Source organism: Salvelinus sp. IW2-2015, linkage group LG18, assembly GCF_002910315.2.
Source record: "Salvelinus sp. IW2-2015 linkage group LG18, ASM291031v2, whole genome shotgun sequence".
In the NCBI taxonomy this organism is placed as follows: domain Eukaryota; kingdom Metazoa; phylum Chordata; class Actinopteri; order Salmoniformes; family Salmonidae; genus Salvelinus; species Salvelinus sp. IW2-2015.
Genome location: NC_036858.1, coordinates 3223580 through 3235122, shown reverse-complemented (window position 1 = coordinate 3235122; position 11543 = coordinate 3223580).

The following is an 11543-nucleotide window of genomic DNA, read 5'->3' as shown; positions in this document are numbered from 1 at the left end:
GGTCATATCCCACACCCCCTCGTGCCTTATTGCTTAATTATACCACAAGAGGAAGCATGGATATAAATATTTTACTGTTGTTGACTTTTAGTCACAATAAGGGCGTAAGGAGGTGTGTGTGTGTACTTTTAACTGATATGAACAATCAAGTCCATTCGAGAGACAATCATCAGCAAACCTCCAATAATTCATCCAACGGAGAGTTGAATTCTGGCAATAGTAAAAGCACTACAATGACACCAACAGAATGGCTTGGCTGGTATAAACACACAATACCGAAAACAGAAAAGAATGAAACAAAACACAAAAAGCTCACTCACTCAATACCTCATCGACTGCCTATTTTCTTCAACATTGACCGCTCATCCAGACCCTGCAGACGACCATCATTTATTTGGCGAAGACAAATTAGCCGTACGSTTCCAGAGGGGCTCACCTGACTGCGTGCCTCGGTAAAGGTTACCGCAGGCGGGCGGGCAGGAAAGCAGGCAGGCCAGCACTCTAGGATGGCATTGTGCTGCCACAGAAGCTCCTCAACACCAAACGAGTTCAACATTACACTTAGAGTCCTGGGAGGTAGAATAAAAATAAATGAAAGACAAATAGACGTGCCCCCCTCTCTCTCTGTAGACCTTGGACATTTGGAGAGAAAAATGAAAATGCCAATGTTTCCATAATCCCCAGCATCATCTCTGTACGAGCCCTGCAGAGGGGACATGAACAACAGCATCAACAAACTGTATTGAAATGTCGGCCTTGGTGGGATAGACTCCAGGCGATCTCGCTCCAGTCAAACGTTTTCCTTTCTCTTGCTGTTCTAACCTGTAAGATGACCACAACAGACATGAACCTTTAGACTGTATCGTGTTTTCTAACTTTATCATGTTTTCTTTATCGTATTTTTCTGAGGTGAAATGGCAGTACTTATCTTTTTTTGAATAGAATGATGAAATAGATCCATGAAATAGAATGATGAAATATAACTAAATGCTGACTGAACAGAAGAACAGAACCTTGCCCTCCCCTACACTGTAAAACGTYTCCTGTCATTTTTACAGTGTAGGTCCAAGAGTGGATCCCCCCTCCCCCTGAGTTCCCCRCCTCAGAAGACATGTGTACTAGTCAGTGTTGTAGTAGTCTCCTCAGTGTTGCAGTATTCATCTCTTTGCCTCTCAGCATCCCTAATGAGCCCTATTTGTATTGAAGCAGGCCAAGGCTTTGATCTAAAGGCCCACGGGCCCCCACTGGGCATGCCCAGTCCAGTCATATCTATTTTGGTGTAAGTAAAACCCCTGGCCTTTGCCAGTCCACGACTATGTGCTTTAATGTTCGACAGACCCAAAAGGTAGTTATTTACATTTTACATTTTAGTCATTTAGCAGATGCTCTTATCCAGAGCAACTTACAGTTGATGCATTCATCTTAAGATAGCGAGGTGAGACAACAACACATCACAGTCGTAGTAAGTACATTTACCCTCAATAAAGTAGCTATCAGCAAAGTCAGTGCTAGTAGGAACATTTATTTTTTATGTGTGGGGGGAGGGGGGATTCATTTAAGATACTCTTTGAAGAGGTATGGTTTCAGACGTTTTTGGAAGACGGGTAGGGACTCTGCTGTGCCAGGACAGAGAAGAGCTTTGACTGAGCTGAGTGGGAGTTACCCTCCTGTAGGGTTTAGGGCCAAGGGACCAGAGGTAGTAGAATGGAGTGCTCAGTTTGGGATGTAGGGTTTGAGCATAATTTGAAGGTAGTTCCCCTTGCTGTTTCAAGCACCATGGTCTTGTAGTGAATTTGAACTTTGACTGGAAGCCAGTGGAGTGTGCGGAGGAGTGGGGTGAAATGGTATAACTTTGGAATGTTGAACACCGGATGGGCTGCGGCATTCTGGATAAGTTGCAAGGGTTTGATGGCACAAGCAGAGAGCCCAGCCAACAGAGAGTTATAGTAGCCTAGACGTGAGATGACAAGCCCCAGGATTAGGACCTGCACCGCTTCCTGTATGAGGAAGGTTCGTGCCAAGGTTATTATAGGAAATGAAAACTGAAACTAAAATGAAAAACAAAAATTTGAAAAATTATTTAGTAAACTGAAATAAAATGATTAAATAACTGAAAAATAAAACTATGCTGAAACTATTAACTTAGACTGCAAAACTAACTAAAATAAAATAAAAAATAAAATTATGCTTAGTTTTAGTTTTCTTTTACTTTGGGCAAAAATCTAATTTAGTTAGAAGAAAAAAAACATCTAATGGGGTTTTTGAGCYTCTGAATCTGGCAGGTAAATGCTGCCAGTAGATGGCGATGTCTCAAATAGACCTAGCATGTGCATCACAATAACTCGCTATCAGTAGCTAACAGTGAAGAAATCAGAGGGTGAACATGGAGTGTGAGTGTGAAGCATAGGCTTGAATAATGGCGGCAGTAAACCCAACACCAGCAGAAGTCGGTCGCAAAAGGGAAAGCACCGTATGATTATTTTAAGTACATTGCTGGAAAAGATATATAATTGTATTGTAGTGTCAGAAAATGGCAGCGTGTGGAACAGAGATAAAAGTGAAAAACACAACCAACTTCAAAGTTCATCTGAACAAGTCACGTGTGCTCCCTCTCCGGCCTTTAGGTTACCAGGCTACTTGTGATGGCGCACACCTGTCACCATCGTTACGCGCACCTGCGCTTCATCACTCACCTGGACTCCATCACTCCCCTGATTACCTTCCCTATACAGTTAAAATTGGAAGTTTACATACACTTAGGTTGGAGCCATTAAAACTTGTTTCTCAACCCCTCAACAAATTTCTTGTTAGCAAACTATAGTTTTGGCAAGTCGGTTAGGACATCTACTTTGTACATGACACAAGACATTTTTCCAACAATTGTTTACAGACAGATTATTCCACTTATAATTCACTGTATCACAATTCCAGTGGGTCAGAGGTTTACATACACTAAGTTGACTGTACCTTTAAACAGCTTGGAAAATTCCAGAAAATTATGTCATGGCTTTAGAAGCTTCTGATAGGCTAATTGACATAATTTGAGTCAATTGGAGGTGTACCTGTGGATGTATTTCAAGGTCAACCTTCAAACTCAGTGCCTCTTTGCTTGACATCATGGGAAAACCAAAAGAAATGAGCCAAGACCTCAGAAATGTTTTTGTAGACCTCCACAAGTCTGGTGCATCCTTGGGAGCAATTTCCAAACGCCTGAAGGTACCACGTTCATCTGTACAAAGAATAGTACGCAAGTATAAACACCATGGGACCACGCAGCCGTCATACCGTTCAGGAAGGAGACGCGTTCTGTCTCCTAGAGATGAACGTACTTTGGTGCGAAAAGTGCAAATAAATCCCAGAACAACAGCAAAGGACCTTGTGAAGATGCTGGAGGAAACAGGTACAAAAGTATCAATATCCACTATAAAACAAGTCCTTTATCGACATAACCTGAAAGGCTGCTCAGCAAGGAAGAAGTCAGTGCTCCAAAACTGCCATAAAAAAGCCAGACTACAAGTTGCAACTGCACATGGGGACAAAGATTGTACTTTTTGGAGAAATGTCCTCTGGTCTGATGAAACAAAAATAGAACTGTTTGGCCATAATGACCATAATTATGGGGGAGGCTTACAACCCGAAGCACACCATCCCAACCGTGATGCACGGGGGTGACAGTATCATATTCTGGGGGTGCTTTGCTGCAGGAGGGACTGGTGCACTTCACAAAATAGATGGCATCATGTGGAAGAAAAATTATGTGGATATATTGAAACAACATCTCGAGACATCAGACAGGAAGTTGAAGCTTGGTCACAATCGGTCTTCCAAATGGACAATGACCCCAAGCATATTTCCAAAGTTGTGGCAAAATGGCTTAAGGACAACAAAGTCAAGGTATTGGAGTGGCCATCACAAAGCCCTGACCTCAATCCTGTAGAATATTTGTGGGCAGAACTGAAAAAGCGTGTGCGAGCTAGGAGGCCTACAAACCTGACTCCAGCTCTGTCAGGAGGAATAGGACAAAATTCACCCAACTTATTGTGGGAAGCTTGTGGAGGCTACCCAAAACGTTTGACCCAAGTTAAACAATTTAAAGACAATGCTACCAAATACTAATTGAGTGTATGTAAACTTCTGACCCACTGGGAATGTGATGAAAGAAATTAAACTGAAATAAATCATTCTCTSTGCTATTATTCTAACATTTCACATTCTTAACATAAAGTGGTAATCCCAACTGACCTAAGAAAGGTAATYTTTACTAGGATTAAATGTCAGGAATTGTGAAAAACTGAGTTTAAATGTATTTGGCTGTGGTGTATGTAAACTTCCGACTTCAACTGTATATGCCACTTCCTAGTTCCTTCTCCAGGCTTTCTGTTTCCGTTTCATGTCAGTGTGCTCTTTGTGTTTCTTGTTTTGTATTATGTTCCATTTATTTTAATAAAATACTCACTCCCTGAACTTGCTTCCTGACTCTCAGTGCACATCATTACAGAATAACGCCTCACCTAAGGGAAGTATCTGTCACGTTCGTCGTAGTGAGGAGACCAAGGCGCAGCGTGATTTGAAGACATTCTTCTTTAATAAATGAAGAACACTAAAACACTAAACAAACGAACAAAATAACAAAACGAACGTGAAGCTAATTACAACGAGTGCTGACATGCAACTACACGTAGACAAGACAAAAACACACATACCCACCCTCGTCACACCCTGACCTGACCAAAATAATACAGAAAATATAGAAAACTAAGGTCAAGGCGTGACAGTATCAGGGAGAGTTTTTTGTGTCAGGTGGAATGACGTCGGATCCGGGAGCCGCTACAGGCTTTCATGCCTCAGCCAGATCGCCAGGCTTCCCTGCCTCCGCCGGCTCGTCAGGCTCTCATGCCTCAGCCAGATCGCCAGGCTTCCCTGCCTCCGCCGGCTCATCAGGCTCTCATGCCTCAGCCAGATCGCCAGGCTTCCCTGCCTCCTTCGGCTCATCAGGCTCTCATGCCTCAGCCAGATCGCCAGGCTTCCCTGCCTCCGCCGGCTCGTCAGGCTCTCATGCCTCAGCCAGATCAACCAGGCTTCCCTGCTCCTTCGGCTCGTCAGGCTTCTCATGCCTCAGCCAGATCACCAGGCTCCCTGCCTCCGCCGGCTCGTTAGGCCTCCTCCATGCCTCAGCCGGATCGCCAGGCTCCCCTGCCTCAGCCGGACCGTCAGGCTTTCAAGCCTTTTCCGGATAGCCAGGCTCCCCTGCTTCCACCGGCTCGTCAGGCTCTCGTGCCTCAGCCGTATTTCCAGCTTCCCGCACATCAGCAGGGGTGACCAGTCCTCTCCTGATCCTCGGAATCGTTCCTTGGGTTGGCGTCCTGCAGCTGGAGCTGAACGGTAGGGGGTACCATCACGTATGATCTCTCTCCGGCGCTCTAGGTTGCCATGCTCCCGCGTCTCAGCCGGACTGATAGGTTTCCCGCGCCTCAGCAGAGGTGACTGGTCCGCTCCTGATCCCCGGGATCGTCATTTTGGTTGGCGTCCTGCGGCTGGAGCCGTGCGTCGAGGAGGGGGTACTGTCAAGTGTGCTCCCTCTCCAGCCTCTAGGTCACAAGGCCGCTCGTGATGGCACACATCTGTCACCATCGTTACGCGCACCTGTGCGTCATCACTCACTTGGACTCCATCACTCCCCTGATTACCTTTCCTATATATGTCACTCCCTTTAGTTCCTTCCCCAGGCGTTATTGTTTCTGTTTCAGTTTGATGTCTGTGTACTATTAGTGTTTCTTGTTTTGTATTATGTTCCATTTATTTAATTTAAACACTCACTTCCTGAACTTGCTTCCCGACGCAGCGCACATCGTTACAGAACAGCGCCACAAATAATTTCACGATAAAGACAAGGTGAGACTGCCATTATTTTGGGGAGGGAATTCGGTCAAGATTCGACTCCTGGTATCATATGAACACACATAAGACAACGAAAATGTTTAGAATTGCAAGCAATTTGCTTTTGAACTGCACTTGTTTCTCTCTGCCAACAACAGTGGTGTGAACCGTTTGAACAGTTTGGTTGTATGGGTTGGGGTTTGTTACTACTCCGTTGAATGGTAATATCCATCCAGACCTATGCCACCAAGGACATGTGTTTGACCAGACTTTTTCAAATAGTACTGGAGCACCCATGCTATAGGTCTACAACACATTAATAAATAGTACTGCAGTACCCCTGCTATAGGTCTACAATACATTAATAAATAGTCCTGGAGCACCCATACTATAGGTCTACAACACAATAATAAATAGTACTGCAGTACCCCTGCTATAGGTCTACAATACATTAATAAATAGTACTGGAGCACCCATGCTATAGGTCTACAACACATTAATAAATAGTACTGCCAGTACCCCTGCTGTAGACTACAACCACAATTAATAAATATTACTGGAGTACCCCTGCTATAGCTACACACATTAATAAATAGTACAGGAATACCCCTGCTATATAGGACTACAACACATTAATAAATAAGTACTGCAGTACCCCTGCTATAGGACTACAACACATTATATAGTACTGGAATACCCTGCTATAGGACTACAAACACATTAATAAATAGTACTGAATACCCCTGCTATAGGACTACAACACAATTAATAAATAGTACTGGAATACCCCTGCTATAGGACTACAACACATTAATAAATAGTACTGGATACCCCTGCTATAGGTCTACAACACATTAATAAATAGTACTGGAGTACCCCTGCTATAGGTACTACAACACATTAATAATATAGTACTGCAGTACCCCTGCTATAGGACTACAACAATATTAAAAATAGTACTGCAGGTACCCCTGCTATAGGACCTACAACACATTAATAAATAGTACTGGAATACCCCTGCTATAGGACTACAACACATTAATAAATAGTACTGGAGTACCCCTGCTATAGGACTACAACACATTAATAAATAGTACTGCAGTACCCCTGCTATAGGACTACAACACATTAAAAATAGTACTGGATACCCCTGCTATAGAGACTACAACACATTAATAAATAGTACTGGAATACCCCTGCTATAGGACTACAACACATTAATAAATAGTACTGGAAGTACCCCTGCTATAGACTACAACACATTAATAAATAGTACTGCAGTACCCCTGCTATAGGACTACAACACATTAATAAATAGTACTGGGTATCACCCTGCTATAGGACTACAACACATTAATAAATAGTACTGGAATACCCCTGCTATAGGTCTACAACACATTAATAAATAGTACTGGCATACCCCTGCTATAGGACTACAACACATTAATAAATAGTACTGGAGTACCCCTGCTATAGGACTACAACACATTAATAAATAGTACTGAGTACCCCTGCTATAGGACTACAACACATTAATAAATAGTACTGGAGTACCCCTGCTTAGACTATCAACACATTAATAAATAGTACTGCAGTACCCCTGCTATAGGACTACAACACACATTAATAAATAGTACTGAGTACCCCTGCTATAGGACTACAACACATTAATAAATAGTACTGGAGTACCCCTTATAGGACTACAAACACATTAATAAATAGTACTGGCAGTACGCCCTGCTATAGGACTACAACACATTAATAAATAGTACTGTGATACCCCTGCTATAGGACTACAACACATTAATAAATAGTACTGGAGTACCCCTGCTATAGGACTACAACACATAATAAATAGTACTGGAGTACCCTGCTATAGGACTACAACACATTAATAAATAGTACTGGAAGTACCCTGCTATAGACTACAACACATTAATAAAATATAGCTGGAATACCCCTGCAAATTAGCTACAACACATTAATATAATAGTACTGACAGTAACCCTCTATAGGACGTACAACACATTAATAAATAGTACTGAGTACCCTGCTATAGGACTACAACACATATAAATATAGTATGGAATACCCCTGCTATGGACTACAACACATTAATTAAATAGTACTGGAGTACCCCTGGTATAGGACTACAAACATTAATAAATAGTACTGGAGTACCCTGCTATAGACTACAACCATTATAAATAGTACTGCAGATACCCCTGCTGTATATGCAGCTATCAACACAATACATAAATAGTACTGCAGACCCTGCTATAGTCGATACAACACATTAATAATAGTACTGGCAGTACCCCTGCTTATAGGACTACAAACATTAATAATGACGCAAGTACCCTGCTATAGGACTAAACATTAATAATAAGTACTGGAATACCCCTGCTATAGGCTACAACACATTAATAAATAGTACTGCGAAGTACCCCTGCTATAGGACTACAAACCATTAATAAAGAGTACTGAGTACCCCTGCTATAGGACTACAACACATTAATAAACTAGTACTGGCAACTACCCTGCTATAGGACTACAACACATTAATAAATATACTAGGAATTACCCCTGCTATAGGACTACAACAACCATTAATAAATAGTACTGGAGACCCTGCTATAGGACTACAACACATTCAATAATAGGACTGCATACCCCTGCTAGGACTACAACACTTATAGATTACTGGAGTACCCCTGCTATAGGACTTACAACACAATAATAAATAGTACTGGAATACCCTGCTATAGGTCTACAACACATTAATAAATAGTTTACTGGACATACCCCTGCTATAGGACTAACACACATTAATAAATAGTACTGGGATACCCCTGCTATAGGACTACAACACATTAATATAATAGTACTAGCGTACCCCTGCTATAAGGACACAACACATTAATAAATAGTTACTGGAGTACCCCTGCTTTAGGCTACAACACATTAATAAATAGTACTCATACACCCTGCTTAGGCATACAACACATTAATAAATAGTACTGAGTACCCCTGCTATAAGGACTACAACACATTAATAAATTACTGCAGTACCCCTGCTATAGGACTACAACACATTAATAAATAGTACTGGAATACCCTGCTATAGGACTAAACACATTAATAAATAGTACTGCAGTACCCTTCTATAGGCTACAACACATTAATAAATAGTACTGAGTACCCCTGCTATAGGACTACAACACATTAATAATGTACTGGAATCCCCTGCTATAGGACAACAACACATTAATAAATAGTACTGGATACCCCTGCTATAGCTACAAACACTTATAAATAGTACTGCATACCCCTGCTATAGGTCTACAACACATTAATTAATAGTACTGCAGTACCCCTGCTATAGGACTACAACACATTAATAAATAGTACTTGCAGTACCCCTGCTATAGGACTACAACACATTAATAAATAGTACTGGGATACCCTGCTATAGGACTACAACACATTAAATAATAGTACTGAGATACCCTGCTATAGGACTACAACACATTAATAAATAGTACTGCAGTACCCCTGCTATAGGACTACAACACATTAATAAATATACTGCAAGACCCCTGCTATAGGACTACAACACATTAATAAAATAGTACTGGAATACCCCTGCTATAGGACTACAAACATTAATAAATAGTACTGGAGTACCCCTGCTATTAGGACTACAACACATTAATAAATAGTACTGCAGTACCCCTGCTATAGGACTACAACACATTAATAAATAGTTACTGGAGTACCCCTGCTATAGGACTACAACACATTAATAAATAGTACTGGAATACCCCTGCTATAGGTCTACAACACATTAATAAATAGTACTGGAATACCCCTGCTATAGGACTACAACACATTAATAAATAGTTACTGGAATACCCCTGCTATAGGACTACAACACATTAATAAATAGTACTGGAAGTACCCCTGCTATAGGACTACAACCATTAATAAATAGTACTGCAGTACCCCTGCTGTAGGACTACAACATATATAAAATAGTACTGCAGTACCCTGCTTAGGACTACAAACACATTAATAAATAGTACTGGCAGTACCCGCCTCTATAGGACTACAACACATTAATAAATAGTACTGCAGTACCCCTGCTGTAGACTACAACACATTAATAAATATAGTACTGGAGTACCCCTGCTATAGGACTACAACACATTAATAAATAGTACTGGAGTACCCCGCTATAGCTGACTACACACATTAATAAATAGTACTGGAGTACCCCTGCTAGTGGACTACAACACATTAATAAATCAGTACGAGTATACCCCCTGGCTCATAGGACTTACAAGCCCAATAGTAAATAGAATCAGTACTGTGGAGTACTCCTTGCCGTATAGGACTACAAACACTTAATAATAGATACTGGAGATACCCCTGCTATAGGACTACTCAACAACATTAATAAGATAGGGTGGGGGGGGGGGGGAATGAGCGGCGGGGGGGGACCCCGGACTAGGACGTATCGTATAGGCACATTAATAAATAGTACTGGAGTACCCCTGCTGTAGGCCTACAACAGATGCATGGCTCCTAGCCTACCATGCATGAGGCTACTTTCTGTCCTTAACTTCTTGTCAATATGGGGGCGCTGTTTTCACTTTGTAAAAATTCGTTCCCAAATTAAACTGCCTCGTACTCAATTCTTGCTCGTACAATATGCATATTATTATTACTATTGGATAGAAAACACTCTCTAGTTTCTAAAACCGTTTGAATTATATCTGTGAGTAAAACAGAACTCAAGTTGCAGCTAACTTCCTATCAGGAAGTGAGAAATCTCTGTTCCAGGGTCAGTTTATTAATTTGCATGTAATCTATGAGTCGACATGCACTGCATACGATTTCCCCTAGATGTCAGTAAGCAGTGAGAATTGGAATGGGGTTGCTAGGCAGATCTGAGGCCATATAAAGGCTTTTGGAACGTGGGGTGCACTCTTTTCAACGTTCGTCATGGCRCAAGACAGACCTCAGGATGGCATTCTGAAAAGCTCTCGTTATAGGCCTTAGATATATCCGGCTCTGATTTTATTCGATATAGGTGTTAAAGACATCATAATGTAGTTATTTTAAACCGAGTTATATCAGTTTATATCAGTATATTGCGATTTTCGGATATTTCTTTGTGCTGCGTTATGAAGAGTTGGACACGTCTGGGCCACATAGCTAATGTTTGCTGCTAATTCCTAAGTTGAAGACGACAATCTACAACCGAGCAACGATGATTCTGGACAAAGGACCACTTGCAGAAGATTCTGATGGAAGCTCATCAAAAAGTAAGAACTATTTATGATTGTCACGTTCCTGACCTGTTTTCTGTTGTTTTGTATGTGTGTGATGGTCAGGGCGTGAGTTTTGGGTGGGCATTCTATGTTGTGTGTTTCTATGTTGGTTTAGGGTTGCCTGGTATGGCTCTTAATTAGAGGCAGGTGTTTTGCGTTCCTCTAATTAAGAGTCATATTTAGGTAGGTTGTTTCACTGTGTTGGTTGTGGGTGGTTGTTACCTGTCTCTGTGTTTGTGTTCTGCACCAGATAGGTCTGTATCGGTTTTCACGGTTTGTTGTTTTGTTTGTTGTTTGTAGTGTTCACTTGTCGTCAAATTAAACATGTTG